At 37.8% G+C, this 23,271-nt stretch overlaps 1 protein-coding gene across 1 annotated transcript in view; it reads left to right on the top strand.

The window, feature by feature from the left end:
• The first annotated feature begins 4,410 nt into the window (after positions 1–4,410).
• Positions 4,411–23,271, top strand: part of LOC109414139 (paxillin) — a 285,833-nt gene continuing 266,972 nt past the window's right edge. The window contains exon 1 of the mRNA XM_062850255.1: positions 4,411–4,557. The gene's annotated coding sequence lies outside the window, so the exon portion shown is untranslated. The remainder of the gene's footprint in view (positions 4,558–23,271) is intronic.

Genomic DNA, 23,271 nt, shown 5'->3' with positions numbered 1-23,271 from the left:
AAGGCTTGATTTGCAACGTTAAAAACATTGAAAATACGTAGATTTTGTAGAAAATTCAAAAGCTTTTTTGAAAGAAGGCGTGATAAAATCGGAACAATACAGTATTCGTTCTCAGGATAGACGTGTCTCCTAACCGCAGTGAATGAGAATCGAATCAAACGACACTGCCGAGTTGTAAAATTATATTCTCAATTTAGTAGAAAATTGAAGTTAAAGCCTGTGCACTTTAGAATCGGTACGCTTTCTACCGGCTGCAGATCAAAAACGGTTTAACCTAGAAAAAAATGTTGTAAGAAGCAAATGAAGCTAATTTATTGTTTTTTGTAGGAAAAATATGAAAAAAATCAGATTTTATTTCTTCAAGGTAAAATTTTGACCAGGTTGTGAAATTCATGCCATTGTATTCTGCACAAACCAATGATCGTCAATATTTTCAAATTCCACAGCTTACGGGCTGATATTTCCACAAGAAACAAAATTCTACTCATCAAACATATGCTCAAAACAAGTTACGACATTAAACCATATACGGGAGAACAAAAGATGTTTACAAAGTTCTTACAGATAGATTAACACGGGAAATCTGAACACAAACCACTACCACACAGGAATTTGGATTGGTCAATAAGGGTAATCCCTCTGTAATTGGCACACTCTAGTCCCTTTCTTGTAGATTGAGCATATGAGGCCATCCCCCCAAATCTGTACAATAATGTGGTGGATTAATTGATGTAGCTGCTCGCTTCAGCGGGGATCTCGTCCTTCCCAGCAGCCTTGTTGTTTTTCAACTCCTTAAAGGCGTTCTTAACCTCATCCAGTGTTGGTGGTTCGACCTCCATCCATTATGGTAATCCTGTTCCTGAGTGCTCCTTCACTGCTATGCTACCATTCAACAAATCTTCGAAGAGCTCCTTCCATCCTGCTGTCACCATTGTTTTTTCTGTCAGCAAATTTTCCCGGTAATCGCACATGGTGGGTACTGGCGCAGTCTTGTGCCGCGCACCATTGACAGTTGTATAAAACCTCCGCGTCCGTATACCGTTCCAGTTCATACTTTCCTGCGCTTCAGCAATCACACTCTCTTCGTGCTGTCGTTGGATTCGTTCCTCCGCTGCTCTTGCTACCCAGTACCGTTCCCTGTTGTACCTAACACCTCTTGCGCTGTTGGTGTCATTAGCCGTCTGGATAAACACTCATAAACTGTTGACATCTAGTTGGTCGATATTTTATTTAAATTATACAATTGTATAATTGTAGAAATTAAGGTTAAGATATGACGAAGCCACATCACGAATTTCCAAGAGCACAAATATAAAGAGCCAAATGACGGATAGCACTGATAATTTGATCCTATATATTTACCAAGAACGTATACTTACTTCTCAGATCTTCGTCAGAAATTTCCACATGAGGTTGTAATTACCTGTAATTATTTCGTGAAATCCGTTTAAATTTCCTCTGGAAATCCTCTGAAAACCCCTTTCTCCTCTCATCAGATTTTTTTCCTGGGTCTGGACGATGCTATCTTCTATAAGTCGGATACAAATTCTTACAGACATTTTACCGAAAAGCATATTCTCTAAAATTCTATTCTCTATTCTCTAGCATAAGAAATCCCACAAAAAAAAAGACAAAAAGTCTCTCAAGGAATTTCAAAACAACAGGTTTCCAAGAACCCTGAATGGTTTGTAGGTGCCATACATCAGAAAAAAATATTAAAGTTTCGTCGTCTTTGCAGAATATTTGCACGATTGCAGGTACTTTAAAAGTTGCAATGAGAAAATCGCTTCGAAAATTTTACACAATTCCTGAAGTAGCAAAAAAAAAAAATCACCACATATGGCAAGACATGTCGCTATTGAATCTTTTGTGTAAGACTTATGACTAATAAGTCTACGATAGTTTGCCTAACATTTTAAATATTAAAAGCTACTAAACCTAAATGAACATGAAATCACGTTTTAAGCCTTGCATTGCGATATTCGACGGATAGCTTCTAGTCGGTAAAAACTGCAACGCTGTTGAAGATCTACCATCAAACAGTTAAAATTTTGTGGATGATAATTGATTATACACGAGTTGAAAAGTCCGCAATAAATTCAGTTTCTGTTTTGTCACCAACAAAAGTTTTCGAGAACATCATCTTCTTCTTTATGGCTCTACGTCCCCACTGGGACTTGGTCTGCCTCGCTTCAACTTAGTGTTCTTTTGAGCACTTCCACAGTTATTAATTGAAGGGCTTTCTTTGACTGCCATTGCATGAATTTGTATATTGTGAGTCAAGTACAGTGATACACTATGCCCAGGGAGTCGAGAAAATTTTCTCGACCGGAACGGGAATCGAACCCGCCGTCTCCGGATTGGCGATCCATAGTCTTAACCACTAGGCTAACTGGAGAACATTGTCATTATCTGTTACTGTTACCAATTGGGTTGAAGAGTAATCGCCGTGCCCTCTTTGTTGCTTGCTTTGTGCCTCTTTTGTCCGAAAATTTTCTTCCCTGATTTCAATATAATTTGGAAAATTTTCTTCTACCAAAAGACTGTTTGATTCAAAAATTATTTGTTATTCAAACTATTTACCATGATTAGAAAACATAACATTAATTCGCTGTTTCATCTTACCCCACCCGTTTTAACTAGCCCCGGTGTACCTTACGTCCATTAAGTATAAAGATTTTTTGAGTGAATTTCTAGCGCAGTGCTAGGAGACATTACAAAATATTCCTGCTGGAGTTTCTGGCAGCGGAATGAAACCACTGGATCAATTTCCTGCAAGAATTACTGCTATTGTAACTTCTTGAGGTAATTACAATGAGAATTTAAAAAAGCTTCAGGTGAAACTTAAATAATTATTTGAAGATATCTAGGTGTAACTCTCGAAAATTGTTCATGTTATTTCTGAGGACTGTTCAGGAAGCTTCTAAAGAAGATGTTTTACATGATTTTAGGTCCTAAAGAACACTGTCGCGCATTGCTGGAAACTCTGAAAGTTCGTTATTTATTCTCATGTATCTAACATAAGAAGTATATATTTTTTACTAATAAACTCACACACGGCTCACTCTTGTAAACATGTGTAAACCGCGTTATATTATTTTAATTCGCGAGTTGCTTCACGACCATTTCAGAACATTTCCATCTCTGAAGAAAGCCCTACAATTAAGGCTGTGCTGCCAATTACTAGCCTTGGTAGCCATGTTGCTTGAAATTTGATTGTGATCAAACACAGTCCCCAAAGTTATAGTCAGGATCGTCCTATTTGCTCACTTGACCGCAAAACTTCTCAATTTTCATTATTTCAAAATCGCGAGGCAAACAATTATTAAAAAGCAAAAAATATTCATTTTTATGAAAGCTCTGTGAATCAGAATCTGTGTTGCACCACGTCATCTTAAGGACAAGCTCGTTAGAATCCCAATATGGCCGCCACAATAATGGTTGACTTTTGCACCTACTCACGATTTTAGGCGCATATATCTCACAAACAACTAAACATTCATTCTTCTTATTTTAGCTTTATTACAAGTAAGCAAGAACAAAATAACAATTACACTATTGTTAGAAGAGTGCTCCTTGAGATTTGAGGTTCCGCTGCAATGTTGAACCGGGATTCCAAGACGTTCGTCCTTAATAACTGTGGAATTGATCGAAAAACATCAAGTTATAGAGAGGTATACCAAGTTTCAGTGGGAACGTAGCGCCATAATGAAGAAGATGAGATATTTCTAGACCCCTACTCAGTGCTGCAAGTACCATGGATGGGGTCATGGAATAACAGGGATGTTACATGCCTGATTTGTGGTGGCGTTTCTCATTATAAGGACGGTTGTCCGATGAAGAAAGATACCTGAAATTAACATGTTCGAATTTTGGTGGGAACCATAAGTAAACATTTTAGAATTGTCCTACTCGTTTGAAAGTTGTTGATTTTCGTGCTCGGCAGATGAACGGGAACGTCAATCGCACTCGCACTCCTTCTGTGTTGGTTTCAAATAACGTAAATTCTTACGTCAATGGAACGTTGATTCATCCTCTTAACCTGAGGCAGCTGTTCTGGGCTTTTGCAGAAATTGTTACATTCGTGCATGAGTCTGTAGTCGAAGTGATCGTATCATTTTGAACAGCAGTATGTTTTGGAGTCGCAAACTAGTGAAATAGTAAGTTCCTCTTTGGGATCATAGCCAGCAGAGCTTCGATGATGCATCAGTCCTGGCTACGTGCCACTACTACGACGATGACGCCACGCCGCCACCGCCGCCGTTTAGCCAGAGACGCGACTCAGCAGCCAGCCAGCAGCGCTTGATGATACGATGATGGCTGGCTGGTTGGCTAGGTAGGTACCCAAGAGCAAACTGCACCGTCTTAGCTCCGATTAGTCTTGTCTAGGATTGCGATCACGTCGGTGCGTCCAAAAGGAGAACGCCTTATACTTAGTTTGGCTTCTTCGCCGCGTTGTTGTTGTCGGGTTGTCGTGGTGTTTTACTGGATGATATCTTCGGGGGAATGCGTATAGAATTCGGCAAGCAAATAGTGCGTCTAATTTGCGCGCGCGAGGTGAATTTTAAGATAGAGGATGGCGACGACGATGACTCCTTTGAAATTGCGGTGCGCGATCAATGCCGATGAGAGTGACGTGATCTAATTAGTTAATTAAAATTGATTGAGTGGAGAGTGCTTTTCCGGATTATGCTGTGTTTTGGTTCTGCTACTACTGGTACGCTTTCGCTTCGCTTCATTTAAGTCAGTCGGTGTGTGGAAAGCCACTTAGATCAACTCAACGGGGCGTACCTACAGTATTTGTCGATGCATTTGTAACTGAATTGATTCTTCATACAAACTTCACTTGACTACAAATATAAATTGCATAAAAACATCCTGGATTCTAACGTTAACATTATCCAATGTCGTTTCCGGTTCAAGAAATACCATTTGAGTAAATTTTTAAGTATGGTCAAACTTCACTATTTTACGTTTAAATAAACACTAAATCTTTGATGATGATTAACCTAGGCTTGTTAGGGGAATATCTGTAAATAAAAGAAAATCGGGTTGTAAATAAAAGAAAATCGGGTTAAGACACTGAAGACGACCTTACAGTTGAGGTCGAAATACGTATCTGTCAAAGGATGCAAATTCTTAGTGGAATTCAAAGGAACCGTACTTAACCCGATTTTCTTTTATTTACTAAATATTTGCAATGCTGTTCGATTGCTTGCAGTTTAATATGTGCTCTAAATTTGCAGTTATCTCATCGCTATTCGTCGAAAATACAAAATACCAAAAAATGCTGTTGTTTTTTTAAAGACCATGCACGTCAGTTGACATTATTTTGAAATACACATGTGCAGTGCACATTGTGCACATGTTGCACTTAACAATCGTATACTGCATATGCCAGAATTCGGGGTATAATTCAATTCCTATGACCAGTTCAATAAAATCAGTACGGATATAGCCCATGTTTAACTTCCCGATTTTTGAAAAATCAATTTTATCACAAATGTATTGACCAGCACTGCATCCTCCGGTAAAAAGTGTTTGACAAGATGTCACAATGTGTCAAGTGTGCTGCAGCAGCAGCAGCAGTGCTGATGTTTTTGAAGCCTTTGGAGCTGATTGGTAACGACAACCACTGAAATTCCGATTGAAAGATGAGGCGTGAAACTATGCCAGAGTGCCGCGCCCGGTGCACCGCGGTGCTACGGGGTGATTGGCCACAGCCTATTTGCCCTTGTTTACATGGCCGCGCTTAACGTCTACATATTTGTCTGTTGGTCAGATTACATTGCACACCGTGTGTGTGTTTTAGCTAATTAGTAGAGGAGGTACATGTGTTTGGGATGTTAAACATGAGATGAGGGATGCAAGAAACAATGATTTGTGCTGTGGTGATGAGGTTTGATATCGCCTGTTTTGTCAAGGAAAGGGGAACCAGCTGATGGTTAAGTACGCTGTTGCTGTCATTCATAATTATCACCTTGTCAACATTGAGTCATCTGGTGAAAGGTAACAAATAAAAAAAAAAACAAGCGTGGTGATCATTTGACAATTCACGAATAAATGATAATTGACTGTCATAGAGTAACATTTTGGAATGATGTAGCTTGTGTTGTTTTCTATAAATTAAGTGATAGTGGCAGAATGTTACAGAAAACTATGCAAATTTAACAACTGGAGTATAAGGTTAGTTAAGTTTTTATATTTTTTTTGCAATATTGTTTAATGAGCCCCTAGAAATTTGGAATCCGTTTTAGGATTCCCCCAGGCATTCATCCTTGGATTACCCAAGAGTTTATTTCCCGGTTTCTCCAGCATTTTGTTTTGGTATTCCTCAGGGATTACTTTCGGGACTCTTCTAGGAACGGTCAATTATTTCCGAGATTGCTCCAGAAATTTCTTCCGATATCCTTCCAGGAATTTGTTTCGACATTCGTCCAGAGATTCTTCCTGGGATTCCTCCAGGAGTTTCTTCTGAGATGCATTAAAAGGCTTCATCCAGGATTCCTCCAGGAATTTCTCAAGAGATGTCTCCCGAAATTCCTCCAATAATTCATTTTGAGATTCCTCCTAGAATATGTTCCCGGATTTCTCCAAGACTTCCGTTCCGAGATCATTCCAGAAATTCGCTCCGAGATTCCCACCGGAATTCCTTCTGAGATTCTTCTTACGATTTTTCCTGGAGTTCCTCCAGGAGTTTCGGGATTCCTGCATGAGTTTTGGGATATCTCCAGCAATACCTTCCCATGAAGAAACTTTTGAATGAGCCCTAGAAGAAACTTCTGGAGAAATCCTTCTCAAGAAATCTCAGAAGAACTCCTTTAGGAGTTCGTGGAAGAACTTCTAGAGGAGTGCTAGATCCTAGAAACTCATTTAAGCATCCTAGATGGAAGTACCGGTCAATCTCAGAAATAAATCCTGCATGAAGGAACTCTGGCGGAAATCCTTAAAGCATAAAATATCCGGAAGAATCGTAGGAGTTGGTTCTAGAGAAATATCCAAACGAGGAATCTTAATAAAAAGGAAGGAGAAATCTTCAAAGGTAATGATGCTTGAGGAATTCCAGAAGGAACTTTAACAGGAATCACAGAAAGCAGTCTTGAAGGAATCTCAGATACAACTCTTGGAGTAGTCTCAGAAGGTACTCCTAGAGAAATTCTCAAATTTAAGAATTCTTTAAAAACTCCATGGGAAATCTCGCGATTTCTTTCTTGAAAAATCACAGGTTTTCTCCAGGATTTTCTTCCAAGATTCCTTCAGAAATTCCTTCCGGATTTCTCTAAGAATTTTTCGTGTGATTTATCCAGGAAATTCCTTCGGGATCCTTCCAGATATTCCTTCAGTGATTCCTCTAGGAGTTAATTCAAGCATTCCTCTGAGGATTTCTTGCTGGAGTACTATAGGTGTTCCTTCTGAGATTATTTATGGAGTCCCTGCTTGGATTCCTCAGGGACTTCTTTCAGCTTCAGTAAATCATCCTTTTGAGATTCTGAGGATTTTTTCAGAAGGAATGGTTCCTTCTGGGATTCCTCCAGATTTCCTTTCTAAGAAGATCAACCAAGAGCTCCTTTAGGAATTCCGACAGGAGTTTGTTCTGGAAATCTTCAAGGAGTTCCTTCTGGTATTTCTTATTTTGAGGATTCCTTCTTCTGAGATTTCTCCAGAAGCTCTTCCTAAGATTCGTCCTGAAGTTCCTTCACCGGTTTCTCCCGGAATCCCTTCCAAGATTCCATTTTCTTCCAAGGTTAATCAAGACTTGCTTCTGAGAATTATCCAGGAATTCTGGCTAAGATTCACCAAGAGCTTTCGTCAGTGATTCATCAAGAAATGCCTTCTGAGATTTATCCAGGAGCTCCCATTGGGATTCCCCAGGAGTTCTTTTAAGGATTCCTTCCCGGATTCTTTTGTGATTCCTCTAGGATCCTTCATCTAGATTTCGGCTGGATTTTCTCCAGGAAACCTTTCCAGAATTTCTCCCGGAACTTTTTCCAGGATAAAGTCATGCGGTGATCAAACCTAGAAAATATTCTTCCGAGATATATCCATTTAATTTAATTAATTAATTTAATAATTTAATAATTATCCAGGAGTCCATTTATGGGTTTCTCCGAGAGTTCCTTCTGGAATTCCTCGAGGATTTTCTTCTAAGATCACTCGAAATTGCTTCAGAAATTTATCTCAAGTTTCCTTTAGAAATACTTTCCTTGAATTCTTCCGAAATTCCTTAAGGATTCATCCAGGAATTCCATTTAAGATTCCTCCAGGAGTTTCTTGTGGGATTTCTCTAGTAATTTACTCTAGGATTGATTCTTCCGGGGTTTCTTAAAAAAATACTTAAGATGTTCCTCTAACAACTTCTTCTGTGATTCCTCAAGGATTTTCTTCTGTAATGTCTGCACATTATTCTCCAATTCTTCAGTAGATTCATTCCGATGTTTCTTAAGTAAATATTTCAGGACATTATTATTTAAATCCTGTAGGAGTTATTTTATGGAGTATCTTATAGAATTATTTCAAAAGTTCCGTAAGAAATTCCACTAAAAGATTTGTTTTTATAAAACTCATACAGGACTTCATTGAGGAGTTCCTCTAATAATTTCTCAATGAATTATTTCAGCAGATTTGTAAGGATTTATTTCCTCCAGAAGTTACTTCTGGGTTTCCTCCAATAGTCGTGCCAGAAGTTCTTGAAGTTAAGTGATATTCACTTCCAGAATACAGTAGACGTTCGATAAGTGCAACATGTTTACGTTTCAGTTACCGAATGAAATTCAATAACTGCAACGACTGACAGACGTCAAACGGTTGTCAATTGTTGTTAGACGCAGCCAAAATGCACTCAAAAACATCTAAATGCAGCTACAGTGCATCAGAAAATCATCGCAGCTCTGTTGACGTTTTGATTTTGACAGATAGCGGTGCGATAACTGCAAAATTGTTGCACTTAGCGGACTTGCAGTAAAAAAGCATTGCAGTTAAAGCGTTTGCACCGAGCGAACGTCTACTGTACCAGTATAATTTTCTTATCTTGCGATTTTCTATTGTGAAGATTACTTTGAACGAACTTTGGTCTGGCTTGCAGTCCTCATAAATTGGTCTACGAATTTATTTTCTTGACTCCAACGTTTCGATCCCAATTTGGATCTTCATCAGAGATAAAGAATTGTTCGTAGCTGTCCAAAAACATTCAGCCTTTAGTGTTGTCTGAATTTTGTCGTTGGGATGCCGGGTTGGTAATCTAGTACTACCATCTGTACGTCTTCACTGTCCCATGTTTTTCGCCCACAATCTATATATATATATAAATGAGTTTAAAGTCCCTTTGAGGCAACAAAACTCACGAACGGCTGAACCGATCAGGATGACTCTTGCATGGTTAGATTCGTATTCATGGTGGCTGTGTTTATATGTACAAAAAGTTACGAAAATCAACTAGAAAAGTAACAAAATTGAAAAAGAAATGATTTTCTATGAGCTGGGAAGGAAATCAATACGACCGAAATGAAATCAATCTAGAGTGCGGTGCTATTTTAAGCTCAACAGCTGCCAAACCACCACAAGACGGCAAGACAAAGTTTGCCGGGACAGCTAGTTCAATATAACACTTGCTAACTATCAAGCTCTTCAAATCAAACCAAAATGACGAATAACGAGACAGTAAAGACGATTGAAGTTGAAGAGCTTGATTAACCACGAAAAATAATCAGAAGGTACCTTGATCCATATTCAACATTTGTACGAAAACCGATTTTGAAAATATTGCTTCATTATTTAATAAAAAACAAAGACCAAAAAATGAGAAAATACTTCCAGTTTTGGTTTGCAAGCCAGACCAAAGTTCGTTCAATAGAATTTTCTTACACATGCTAACAGAAATTCTCATCGGATTCGCAATTGAATTCCCACCGAATTTTCAAAGTTCGTTCCCAGTATGTCTTTTGGAATTCGACCAGATTTTCCACAGGATTTGCGTGGTAATCCCAGCAAAACTTTGCATACCGTAGACAAAACCGGTAATTTATTAGGCCAAATTTCTAACTACAAATTTACCCAGTTCCGAAATTTCAGCCAGCATTCCCTTTGAAACGCCCCAGAATCACATTGGTGTCTCATAATTTAGCTAAACCTCAGAATCCACTCATCAATTACACATTTCGAATTCATTCATACTATACCCATTAACTGTTTCGTGGTGGCTTGTCAGTCTTGACAAAAATAAAACACTATTTATTTTATTTTGTCCGACGTTTCGGCCCGTTTGGGACCTTCTTCAAGGACTCTGGCAATTTTTATTTATTAGTTGTAACATTTTTAACATCAGAGAAAACATTCAATTTTTACCAATAGTCACAGTGTTTTCGTCCTGTGTGGTTCGGTGAGTTCCCCCACGAAACAGTTTCGTAAAACAGTCGAACACATCAACGATACACCCATTAAGGCGGACGAAGTCCAAACCGTAAACAAGAAGGTCACGAAACGTCAAAGAAGAGCAAAATAGATGAACCAGCCTAAGGCTGAAAATCCATATAGACGAGTGCACCGATGAACATTGAGTTCACTAAGCCTGAAATTTTTTGACAGCACAGCGGGGTCGACTTTCAACAACTTCTACTCAGAGATGCATCACCAACATGCGCTGATAATATTTTTCTTTGATTTCTTACATGAATTTACATTTAAAGTGATGCATATGCATATAGTTAATGCACTAGCCCATATTTTTGCATCTTCATCACGAAAACTAGATGCAATAACTTAAACAAATTTTCAGCTGGGTAGTAGTTGTTGAGATGGCGGGGCAATAGGGCACGTTCGGTGAAGTACTAGATTTGTAGTAATGAACTGAATTTTAGTATGGTGAGAAGGTCATTTCTCCGTTTCTGCAATGAAATGGTGCAAAAAGCGTGGGTATTATGATTTCTTGCCTAAATTGATGCTGTTTGAGCAAAACTTTGGATAACTATGTTGTTTATGTTGCAAGAAATGGAGAAAACAACAACACTGTTGCCTAAAGTTTTGCTCAAACAGCATCAAATTAGGCAAGGAATCATAATACCCACCCACGCTTTTTGCACCTGTAGTAGGCTATGATAGATTTAGTTTGTACATTATGACAGAATAAAGGACGTAATAGTCGGATCTGGACGTATTTCATTTAATCCTTACAATTCAGAAGTGGGATGGAAACCTCAATTTTCTGGAACTGTTTCGCCAAAATTAGGAGTAGCTTGTGAAGATGAATGATTCCATTGGAGATTGGAAGATTGAAGATCGAAATAACTACAATTGCCGATTGAAAATCAAATCTTGAAGCGGGTGCGACCATTACTCTCGAAGACGGGAGGAGTTCCGGGATGAATTGAAGAATAGCGCTACGTTCAGTGGGAAGAAATCTTACCATAACTGATGCACTACAACATCGAAGACTACCTACGTCAACGAGCTGGAGCTTTGGGAAAGACAAGTTGGAGCAGCTGTGCACATCGAGGACGATGTGTTTGATCAGGATGGCCGAACTGTAGTAGGCTTTGCTGTAATAAATAAGTTGTAGGTAATATGTCATAATAAAGAACCTTTGTACCGAGCTGGATGTGTTTCCTACACACCATTTCATTGCAGAATCGGAGAATTGACCTTCTCACCATACTAAATTCAGTTCATTACTACAAATCTAGTACTTCACCGATCTCTCCTATATGACCAATCGGTGAAGTACTAGATGTGTAGTAATGAGCGGAATTTTAATATGGTGAGAAGGTCAATCCTCCGTTTTTGCAATAAAATGATGCATAAAGCGTGGGTATTATGATTCCTTGCCTTATTTGATACTGTATGAGAAAAATTTTGGGCAACAGTGTTGTTGTTTTCTCCATTTCTTGCAACATAAACAACATAGTTATCCAAAGTTTTACTCAAGCATCATCAAAATAGGGAAGAAATCATAATACCCATGCTTTTTGCACCATTTTATTGCAGAAACGGAGAATTGACCTTCTCACCATACTAAAATTCAGCTCATTACTACAAATCAAGTACTACATCGAACGTGCCCCATTACTTTTTAACCCAACTGATAATAGATAATGACATGATCTCGAAAATGTTTGTTGTCGACAAAACAGAAGCAAAGCTAAACTCGTTAATAATAACTCGTTAATAATCGATTATTACTAACTAATCAAGATCGAAGCTGTTTGATGGTAGATCTTTAACAGCTTTACAGTGTTTATCGACTTGAATGGGGCACGTTCGGTGTAGTACTAGATTTGTAGTAATGAGCTGAATTTTTGTATAGTGAGAAGGTCAATTCTTCGTTTCTGCAAAGAAATGGTGCAAAAAGCGTGGGTATTATGACTCCTTGCCTAATTTGATGCTGTTTGAGCAAAACTTTGGATAACTATGTTGTTTATACTGCAAGAAATGGAGAAAACAACAACACTGTTGCCCAAAGTTTTGCTCAAACAGCATCAAATTAGGCAAGGAATCATAATACCCACGCTTTTTGCACCATTTCTTTGCAGAAACGGAGAATTGACCTTCTCACCATACAAAAATTCAGCTCATTACTACAAATGTAGTACTTCACCGATCTGTCCTATTCACACCTCGAAAAACACAATGCAAGGTTTAAAAATCTTCAAACCGGTGGTGTACGATCTTTGCCCTCTTCTGTTCAAGTTGGGACAAACCTATGTCGCATTGGGTGGATTGTCGCAACATATGGAGGTTGCGACATTGTTATTATTGTTGCGCGATGATTCAAATTTGATTCATTGATTGGAGTTTGTAACAAAGTTTTCGAGATTTTGGAAGATGTCAGAAATAAACGTGAACAGGCATTAGCACTCAGTGTAAACCTTTCAAGCATCGAGGAATAAAATAATGCTGTAAAACTGCAGGGAAGACACATTTTGTTCACAATCGATCATATGCACATTCGGTCTGTGACATGTCACTTGATGGATTAGCAAAATCTTGGCAAAGATTTTCATTGTTTGAGGAATTTCCTCTCTCTATATCTCTGCCACTACTTCAAACTGTATAGCACTCCAATCAGAAGCGACTGATCTTAAATTACGTCAAAGAAACGCACTACCAGAGCACCAGAGCCGCACGTTACTAACTATAAATAGTCATCAACAAGCAAGCGGTTGGCGATCACGTTTTGCATCTCAAGTTAAGCTGGCGGCAAGTCAGTGCCGCCGCCGCTACTATCCCCATCCTTTGTAAGTCGAAGGATTTGTCTCAAATTAGTTTAACTGTTGGTTCAACTACTTGCTACGATGTTGGTTATAAATATATCAGCTGACGGGGAGAGGCTTGGTATAGCAAAGGCCATTCATCGTCGGCTGGACTTGGACGTTGGGCGATGCAATGCTCAATAATGCAATGGAAACATCTGTTTTGAGGAGATTCTGATACAACCATCGGCCGTCGACACTTGTTGTTCAAGTATTTTCATATGTAGGGTCGCCAAGTCATTTCAATAATCTTACAATCGAATACAAGGGATTACGATACCGATAGATTCCTCGCAATAAAATAGTGCAAAAAGCGTGGGTATTATGATTTCCTGCCTAATTTGATGCTGTTCGAGCAAAACTTTGGGTAATTAAGTTATTGAAAAGGTAAGAAATGGATAATACAACAGCACAGTTACATAAGGTTTTGCTCAAACAGCATCAAATTAGGCAAGGAATCATGATGTCTACGCCTTTTGCATTATTTCATTGTAGAAATGGAGAATTGATCATATACAGAAATTCAGCTAAATAATACAATTTTAGTACTTCACCGATCAAGTCCTATCTATAGATTTGTAGTAATGAACTAAATTTATGTATGATGAGAGGCTAAATTCTGCAGTACAATAGTGCAAACAGTGTGGTATGCAGTGTGGGTTTTATGATTTCTTACCTAATATCATGCTGTTTGTGCAAAACTTCGGGTAACAGTGTTGTTTTTTCTCCGTCTTTTGCAAATTCAACAACACAGTTTTCCAAAGTTTGATTTCGGCAGTAGTTCTAGTACAAGCAGTTGTTATTTTCAAAATAGCAACTTGAGAATGGTTTTAGCTTAAGCTTTACTTTGCGGTGCCGTTGCGTTGTCGTCACTAGACATGGGCAACTCACTCGCGAATCGACTCGCGAAACCGAGTGAGTGAACCATGATTCTTTTCAAAAGAGTTACGATTCAGTGAAGTTCATAACGAGTCCAACAATCTGCCGAAAAGAGTTGGCTGATTATGCACTTTCATAATAATTAGACGCAGAACACCGCAATCTTTGTCATTAGATCATTTTTTTGTTAGTTTATTGTGTGGCTGACTCGCACCAGTGATTCGATTCTTTAGTAGCAGGAACGAAAATCTGTGTTATCTTGCATTTTATCACGTCATGCTAAGATTGTTAATCCGACGTTGACGTCCATACCAAGAGAGCAGATTTTCTCAAAAACTGGACATATAAGAAAGGACTCGGCTCGAAAAACCGAAATTTTTCATCAAATTCCGGAAATGAGTTATTGAATCGATCAAAAGAGTCGACTCTTTTTTTAGAGTGAATCGGAAGCGATTCGCTCTCAAAATTGAATCAGTTTTCCCATCTCTAGTCGTCACACTTCTGATGACGATGACGCCATCGAGTTCGGTCGTGGCAGTCTTATTTCTACAGCCGCGAGTCTCAGTACCCAACATAATCACAACAATCTCTATACACTTGCTGCGTGCCTGACCTTTCTCAAGTTTACGGGCACTGACTATGAGGCAGGCAGAGGCAGCCACTCATCGTTGTTGGTCGCTATGTCGGCGACAGCGGCATTGCGATCACACAGAGTAGGTGAACGACGAGACCATCCAGAGTATCACTTGCTAGGTATATAAAGTGTAGAGAGCGCCTAAGCGCGAGGAAGTGAAGGATTTATTCCTTATTTGGCTTAAATTGGTCGCGTGCTTTTTGGTGGCCCTTTTTCTGCCATGCGATGAGACCTTCGGGGAATGAATCTTTGCTGTGGCGACTTCCGGAAATTGTATACTGTCGCTATCATGGTGATTGAGACTAGGATTGAAAACATATGGCTGTATTGAAATATGAATGAGTTGATATCCCTGCCTATAATTTTACAATGGACGTCACGGCATAGAATTCATCGAATTATAATCAGTTTATGGATACCTAATTTCAAGATATTTATATTATAGACAACAGAATAAAAATTAGAATTATCTTTGTTACAAAATTTTGTGAAAGCGCGTGGATTGTTCGCATATTCAAATTACCATCTGGAAGTAATGGGAATTATGGCTCGACGTTTGCATTGGAACTTGGCCTGCCTCTCTTCAACTTAGTGTTCTCTAGAGTGCTCTAAGCACTGCCGCAGTTATTATTTGAAGGGATTTCTTTGCCTACCATTGCATTTTCCCAACCGGAACGGGAACCGAACCCGTCGTCTCCGGATTGGCGATCCATAGCCTTAACCACAAGGCTAACTGGGGACCCCAAATGTTACAGTTTATTGTGAGAATAACTACTGTAACTTTCAAGAGATAAACTTCAACACAGTTTGGATGTCCCTAAATGTCCCAAAAGTTTATAATATTATGTAGTAGTTTTCAGCTTTGTCCAGTAACCGCGAATGATTATACAACGTTACTCAGTATATCATATATGGCTGCTGTTACGAGTGTAGACCTGAAGTTCTGATCTCTAAGGTAGTTTGGGTAATCTGGAATATCCTTATAGTGGCTATTAATGACATTTTAGATTTCAAGAGCTTCACATATTTCCCATTGAAGTACTTCATTATAGGACTCGACAGTTTGGACGACTCTGAATATCACAAAGGTTTATAATAATCTCCAGATACAGGTCGGACTCGATTATCCGGAGTCGGATTCGGATGCTTCTCAAACGTATATCTAGGGAACGGAATGATCTATGAAGCTGAAATTTTGACAATTTGTTAATCCAACTTTAATTATTGATCGGTCAAAATTTCAGCCTTTTACAGCATTCCGTTTGCGAGATATTATTTTGGGAAGCGCCAGAACCCGACTCCGGATAATCGAGTCCGACCTGTACTTCAGATTGGTCCAGTAACTGCGATTGATCATGCAACGTTACTCAGTATAACAGATATGGTTACTATTACGAGTGTAGACCTGAAGTTCTGAACTCCATGGTAGTTTGGCTTACCTGGAATATCCCTATAGGCTATAGTGCCTCTAAATAACATTTAATATTTCAAAAGCTTTACAGATCCCAGATCCCCAGATTATGCAATGCTATTATTTATGGCGAAAACACATAATTTTATTCTTGTAGATTTGAAGGACTTCATTATACAGTATTGTTCCGATTTTATCACGCCCCTTTTCAGAAATGCTTTTGGATATTCTACAAAATCTATACGCATATTTTATATTTTCAACGTTGCAAAGCACGCCTTCAACATTCATCTTAACCCTAAAAGGGTAACCTGGGGTCCATTGGACCCCAGGCGCCTTTCAGAGCTCATCTTCGATGGAACACACTCAGCGAGGTGACGAAACTGAGGCCATGAAGGTATCCCTTTTAGGGTTAAAGAAGAGGGGAAGCACTTGCTCTCAAATGTAACAGCAAATGAATGAAAAATAATGGACTGACGCGCGGAGGCCGTGATAAAATCGGAACATTAACGTATGCCAGTTTGGACGACCCTGAATGTCCCAAGGTTTATAAAAATATCCAGATACTTTGAATTGGTCCAGTAACTGCGGTTGATTATGCAACGTTACTCAGTATAACAGATATGGCTACTATAACGAGTGTAGACCTGAAGTTCTGAACTCCATGGTAGTTTGGCTGACCTGGAACATCCCTATAGTGTCTGTGGTACCTTGTGGTATGCACATAATAAATTATTGTATTACTCTATTACATTTAGCGTGTATGTTTACATTGAGTATCTGTCATATGTGGAGATGTTGTTATTGTTGTCTGGAGTGTGAATCATTGTATGTAATATAGAAGTATCGGTAATAAAGTGTATACAAATAATGAATACAGTTGTTGAATAATCATTACAGAGAAAGATTCTCACATTGGCGACGAGAACGGTGAACAGTGCATGTGAAATTAGTTTAATTTCGGTTCGGGAGGTGTTGTCTTTGGAAAAAGAAAGAGATGAGTGGTGTGTGTGGTGCATGCAGAGTGGTGATGACCTCCAGGTGATGACTTGTGATTGAATTTCAACATTGGAATCAAAAAGGTAAATATTGTGTACTAACTGTTCAATATGAATCAAACAATCTATTTGTACCTTCGACTAATGACAATTATCAGCCTGTGAGAGATTTTGATGGTGATCGTTATTGTTTAGTTCAAATCGATGACAAACACTATTGTCAGATAAAGAAATAAAGAACTGTGAAGAAAATCTAAGTTTTGTTGATTGTGATATTGATACTCGTTGAATGGGGTTGTTGTCCTAAATCTAGGCTTAAATGCTGAATGATGAATAAAGTATTGATTTGTTAACCGGATGGCCGAGGAAGGCGTAGAGGTGAAACAATATTTTGAAATCAAATTTTGCCGTTGCTGTTAAAAGCCAGTGAAGGCGATGAAAGCCAATGAAGGCGATAAAAGCTAATGAAGGCGACATTCTTGAAATAGCCGTAAAAGGCGGAAAGGATTACAGATAGAAAAGCCGTTGAAGGCGGAAAGACTTTTCGAAAAAAAATATAGGCAGAAGAGCCGACTAAGGCGACGAACTGTCGATGGCCGAAAGATCCATCGGAGAGTGAAAAGCTGTTGAAGGCGGAAAAAGCCGTTGAAGGTGGAAATGCCGTTGAAGGCGGTAAGACCTGCAAGGCAGATATAGTCGATTCTTTGTAGAGCCGTATAGGGCGAATTGTGTTATTAAAAATTAAAGTACTAAAAACGCAACAGTTTCGTAAATTTCGTAAGAAACAGATTACCAGCCAACGCAGATTGAAGGGCTGTTTGCAGATCAGAAGGAATTTCTCGGCCTATCTTGATGCATGGGAAATTCCTTGGCTGAATCGCTCAAGAAACCGTTTTTTCTTCGATCGCAGTAAGCAGTTGCGAAGAAATGACAGTTCAAATGGCAGTCACCGTGAAAAGTTTCTATCAGGAATCGTTCTAGAAGTTTCTTGAGCGATTTCTGTTGAACTCCAATCTGGGCTTTATAGTTAAATTGAACCATTAAAAATGAAATTTCACACCAATTAAGTGGCAGCAGAGAAGGCGAAAGACAAAACTAAACTTTAGGCTGAGCGTGACTAGAAAAACAGGAACGAATAGTATTTGAATATGTTCCAAATGCGAATATAAATGAGCAGATACTGAGATTGTTGTGGACCCACATCAGGTGATATATATTGAAGTTATCATTGCTCAGTAAAGTATAATAAGTCTACGAGACGTAAAAAGGGTTGGCTCTTGAAACCAAATTAACATGAAGACATGATTTAACTAATGCTTTGTCCTCTCTTACAAGACTAAAAATGTAACTTAAAATTAACATCAATGTGTGAGAATAATCAAACTGTTTTGGTAGTTTGCAAGATAGGAAGTCAAAATGACAGTTAAAGCATTCGATGAAGCTAGACGACATATTCAGAGCAGTTGCTAACCACTAACCTGTTAAGTATCATGCTAGTCAAATGGCTAGTTGAATAGGATATTTAAAAAAAATCGAACAATAAAAAAATGAAACTTTTCGGCTTAACTAGAAGTCTCAGGATTTCGAGTAAAAAGCGCTTTATATCCTATTGAATGCCACTAAATATTTATGCGATTCAAGTACAGTGAGTTCTTGAGTAATCACTTCTGAAGTCTTTGAATATAAAATGTATCGGGTGTGGTCAGGAGGGGCATTTTGACTTATGATTGCCTAACACTGGATATAGTGCCATTTTTGCTAATGTGTGGGCCATCTTGCCAAGAACTGTGGAACAAGTTAGAGAATAAGGTACAGCAGTACGCTCAACAACAAATTCTGCACAATAATTTCCTTACAGGAAGAGACAAATTTTGATCAGTTATAGAAGTATTGAAACTATTATTGAGGAGAATAACGTACAGTATATCAAAAGCACAAGATATTGGAATAATAAAAGATAATCATTTTTGTAACTACAGGTATAGATATATCTAATGAAAGCGGGATTATGAGGTTTGTTTTTCAGTCGAGCTTATTAATGCAAACAGGTACCATTTACTAACATGTTACCTTGTTTGAATTTTTAGATTTCATACACTGAAAAAACTGCAAATATTGTTATGCATGTGTCGCACACTTAAAATAAAGTACCGTATTCAGCTGTTCTATTTTCGGTAAAAGTTCAGATTACCGAATGTTCAGCAATATGTTACCGAAGTTCGTCAAAAAATTACCGAACTTTCGGTAAACTCTACTGAATCATCGGTAAAAAATAGCCGAACTTCGGTAAAACTGTGCTGAACTTCGGTAATCCGAACTTTTACCGAAAATAGAACAGCTGAACAAGTGACTCTAAAATAAGTGTGCGCACACATAGATTTTTGCAATTTGTCATAGATAACCCTTTTCATGTGTAGATACACATAGTTTATATAAGGTCCATCGATTATATGTGTGATTAAGCGTGAAAACGAGTACGTGTGTACAAATAAAATTTATATATTACATCCATGGATTTTTACCAATAAAAATGTGTGTACATGTATAACTGATATTTGTGTTAATAAGTTCATTGAAAATTTGAATAAAAATGTGCTTTAAATAGTTTCAGTACATAGAATTAAATCGTAGAGGCAAGCGTAAGGGCCATAATGACACAGACAACCACGGTCAGTGTGCACTACGTCAGACTTGTAAGCGTTAACAAAAAATGAGGATGTATTTCATCGAAATTCACATCTTTTATAAGTGATATGATAGACAGATGATTGGGCTTTGCAATATTGCAGAATATTCTAGTCCGATCCAACGAACTGAGAATATTATTAATATGATTAGCATATGTAGAAAATCAGAGTTACTTAAAGATAAAAAGTCCTAAATTTTGACGGTACATTGAATGCGAATAATTTGGAAAAGGCTTGTTGAAATAGCTTCAGTAGGTATCTAGAGTGAGAACATAACATGTTGAGGGGCTTTTGCAATATTTTGGAAGTACACCATGAAAGTAAGTCCTACAGTTCAGAATCCAAAAGAGCGACATCAAAGGAACAAATTTTTGGTCTTGTAATGTTAAAATAGGTTTGATTGAGCACGAATCACCAGTAAATGCGGGAAAATATGCCTCGTAGAATGTAAACCTATTGAACGACCAAACCGTAAAAATAAACTCATTCAGTTCGAAAGGTAAATGGTAAATCATGAGAATTCCGAAATTATCGGAAATATGATTCCTAAAAACGTGGACACCTGTAGGTGAACCGTCGAAAAGTGCTCCAATAAGATGATCGATTTATTTTGTTATCTGAAGAAAATTGCTTTGTACATAATAATTGGTTACTATCATTACGTTTTCGGTTGGAAGTCGAAGTGACTGGCGGTGCGGAAATTGATGTATAACCGACTTATAAACATAGCAACTCGATTCAGATTAGTGCTAATTTCAGCTCTTAAGTAGCCGAATGATGCGCAATACCAGCAACCGGTTCAAATTTACGTCACAACTGCAACTTTGCATGTGCTTACATGTGTGACTTCGATTTGGTACTGCGACGATGATGTATGATTAATATAATTTGAGATAATTATAGGATTACCACATGAAAAACAAAACAAAGAATAAATATTAATATTCTACTATACTTTCAAACAGCTAGTGTGGGTGCGAGTTTTGTGAACAATATGTATTAAATATAATTCAAAAAGTGGATGTTTTCAAGTTTTCAAATTACTATTTAGCTAAAAGTAGTATTACAAATATTGCTTTGGACAAGTGACGTTTTTCGAAATCGTGATTTGATTTAAAAAAGTATCAATCCCTTCGATATTTAGAAAACAAAATCTGTAAAGCCAAACTTCTGAATATATTCTGAACTAGCTATCCCGGCAAACTTTGTCTTGCCGTCTTGTGGTGGTTTGACAACTGTTGAGCTCAAAATAGCACCGCACTCTAGATTGGTTTCAATTCGATCGTGCTGATTTCCTTCGCAGATCATAAAAAATAAGCATTTTGTCTATTTTCTTACATTATAGTTCATTTTCCTAACTTTTTTTTACATATAAACACAGCCACCATGAATACGAATCTAACCATTCAAGATTCATTCTGATCGGTTCAGCCGTTCGTGACTTTTGTTGCCTCAAAGGGAAGTCAAACTCATTTTTATATATATAGATAAGAAACGAGTTCCAGCAAAGTTCGCTAAAAACATATAATGAAATGTATGACACTTGGACACTTTGGATCGAAAACGAGTTAATGAATATTGATAATTTTTCCACTGTAACATTCGTGCAGTGTTCCGACATATTAGTTAAAAAAAAATGTCTGAATAATAATCTGAATATACATACCTTTTGTATGAGATTCTTCTATGAAAGGACATGTCAAAAAAAAAATCAGTGGGCAGTATACAATGTTTGCATGCTAGCTGTCATTGAAAACATTTGAGAAGAGGAAAGCAATTCAATAGGACAAATCGGTGAAGTACTAGATTTGTAGTAATGAGCTGAATTTTAGTATGGTGAGAAGGTCAATTCTCCGTTTATGCAATAAAATGGTGCAAAAAGCGTGGGTATTATGATTCCTTGCCTAATTTGATGCTGTTTGAGCAAAACTTTGGGCAACAGTGTTGTTGTTTTATCCATTTCTTGCAACATAAACAACAAAGTTATCCAAAGTTTTGCTCAAACAGCATCAAATTAGGCAATGAATCATAATACCCACGCCTTTTGCACCATTTCATTGCAGAAACGGAGAATTGACCTTCTCACCATACTAAAATTCAGCTCATTACTACAAATCTAGTACTACACCGAACGTGCCCCATTAATTCATCAGCAAAGGTAATATTTAGCTTGACACTCAGTATTAAAAATATTTTGGGATATGGGAAAATACTTGGGTCAAAATAATATTTCTTTTTAGGTACAACCATAAGTAACGGCCAAGTAATTTACCACAATGCCGAGCAGAGATGGATGACCAAATGGATGACTGTACTATTAATTCTGATGTGAGACTGAAGCAAGACGTTTATAAACTGAGGAGACTATAAGCGAAACAACGTGGAGTGACCTTGCTGCGGATCTGGAGAAAAAACGAGATGTGGTACCTTGTGGTATGCACATAATAAATTATTGTATTACTCTATTACGTTTAGCGTGTATGTTTACATTGAGTATCTGTCATATGTGGAGATGTTGTTATTGTTGTCTGGAGTGTAAATCATTGTATGTAATATAGAAGTATCGGTAATAAAGTGTATACAAATAATGAATACAGTTGTTGAATAATCATTACAGAGAAAGATTCTCACAGTGTCTATAAATGGCATTATAGACTTCAAGAGTTACATGAATCCCAGTTGGTTATCTAATGCTATTATTTATAGGACAGATCGGTGAAGTACTAGATTTGTAGTAATGAGCTGAATTTTAGTATGGTGAGAAGGTCAATTCTCCGTTTCTGCAATAAAATGGTTCAAAAAGAGTGGGTATTATGATTCCTTGCCTAATTTAATGCTGTTTGAGCAAAATTTTGTGCAACAGTGTTGTTGTTTTCTCTATTTCTTGCAACATAAACAACTTAGTTATCCAAAGTTTTGTTCAAACAGCATCTAATTAGGCAATGAATCATAATACCTACGCTTTTTGCACCTTTTCATTGCAGAAACGGAGAATTGACCTTCTCACCATACTAAAATTCAGCTCATTACTACAAATCTAGTACTACACCGAGCGTGCCCCATTGCAAAAACAAATAAAATTATTCTTGTAGATTTGGTGGACTTCACTACAGGACAGTTTGGAACACCTAGAATATCCCAGAGTATAAAACATCTGTTCATCTTCTTGACAAAGGTTATATCAATACATATGAACGTCATCCATATCAAAATTCAGCTTTTAGAACAACTGGTATGTCAACTATTTCGTTTCTCCAAACTTCATGGTGTTCAGGATGTTCTAGGTTTGAGTTTAATATATAAATATTGCCGAAAACAGTGTTGTTTTTTTAATGTGTGAATTTATACAGCCGTTTCTATATGTTGGGGTCGTACAGTAGACGTTCGATAACTGCAACATGTTTACGTTTACGAATGAAAT

Source organism: Aedes albopictus, chromosome 2 (genome assembly GCF_035046485.1).
Source record: "Aedes albopictus strain Foshan chromosome 2, AalbF5, whole genome shotgun sequence".
In the NCBI taxonomy this organism is placed as follows: domain Eukaryota; kingdom Metazoa; phylum Arthropoda; class Insecta; order Diptera; family Culicidae; genus Aedes; species Aedes albopictus.
Note: the sequence above shows the minus strand (reverse complement) of the source record. Positions and strands in the feature narration are given on the sequence as shown.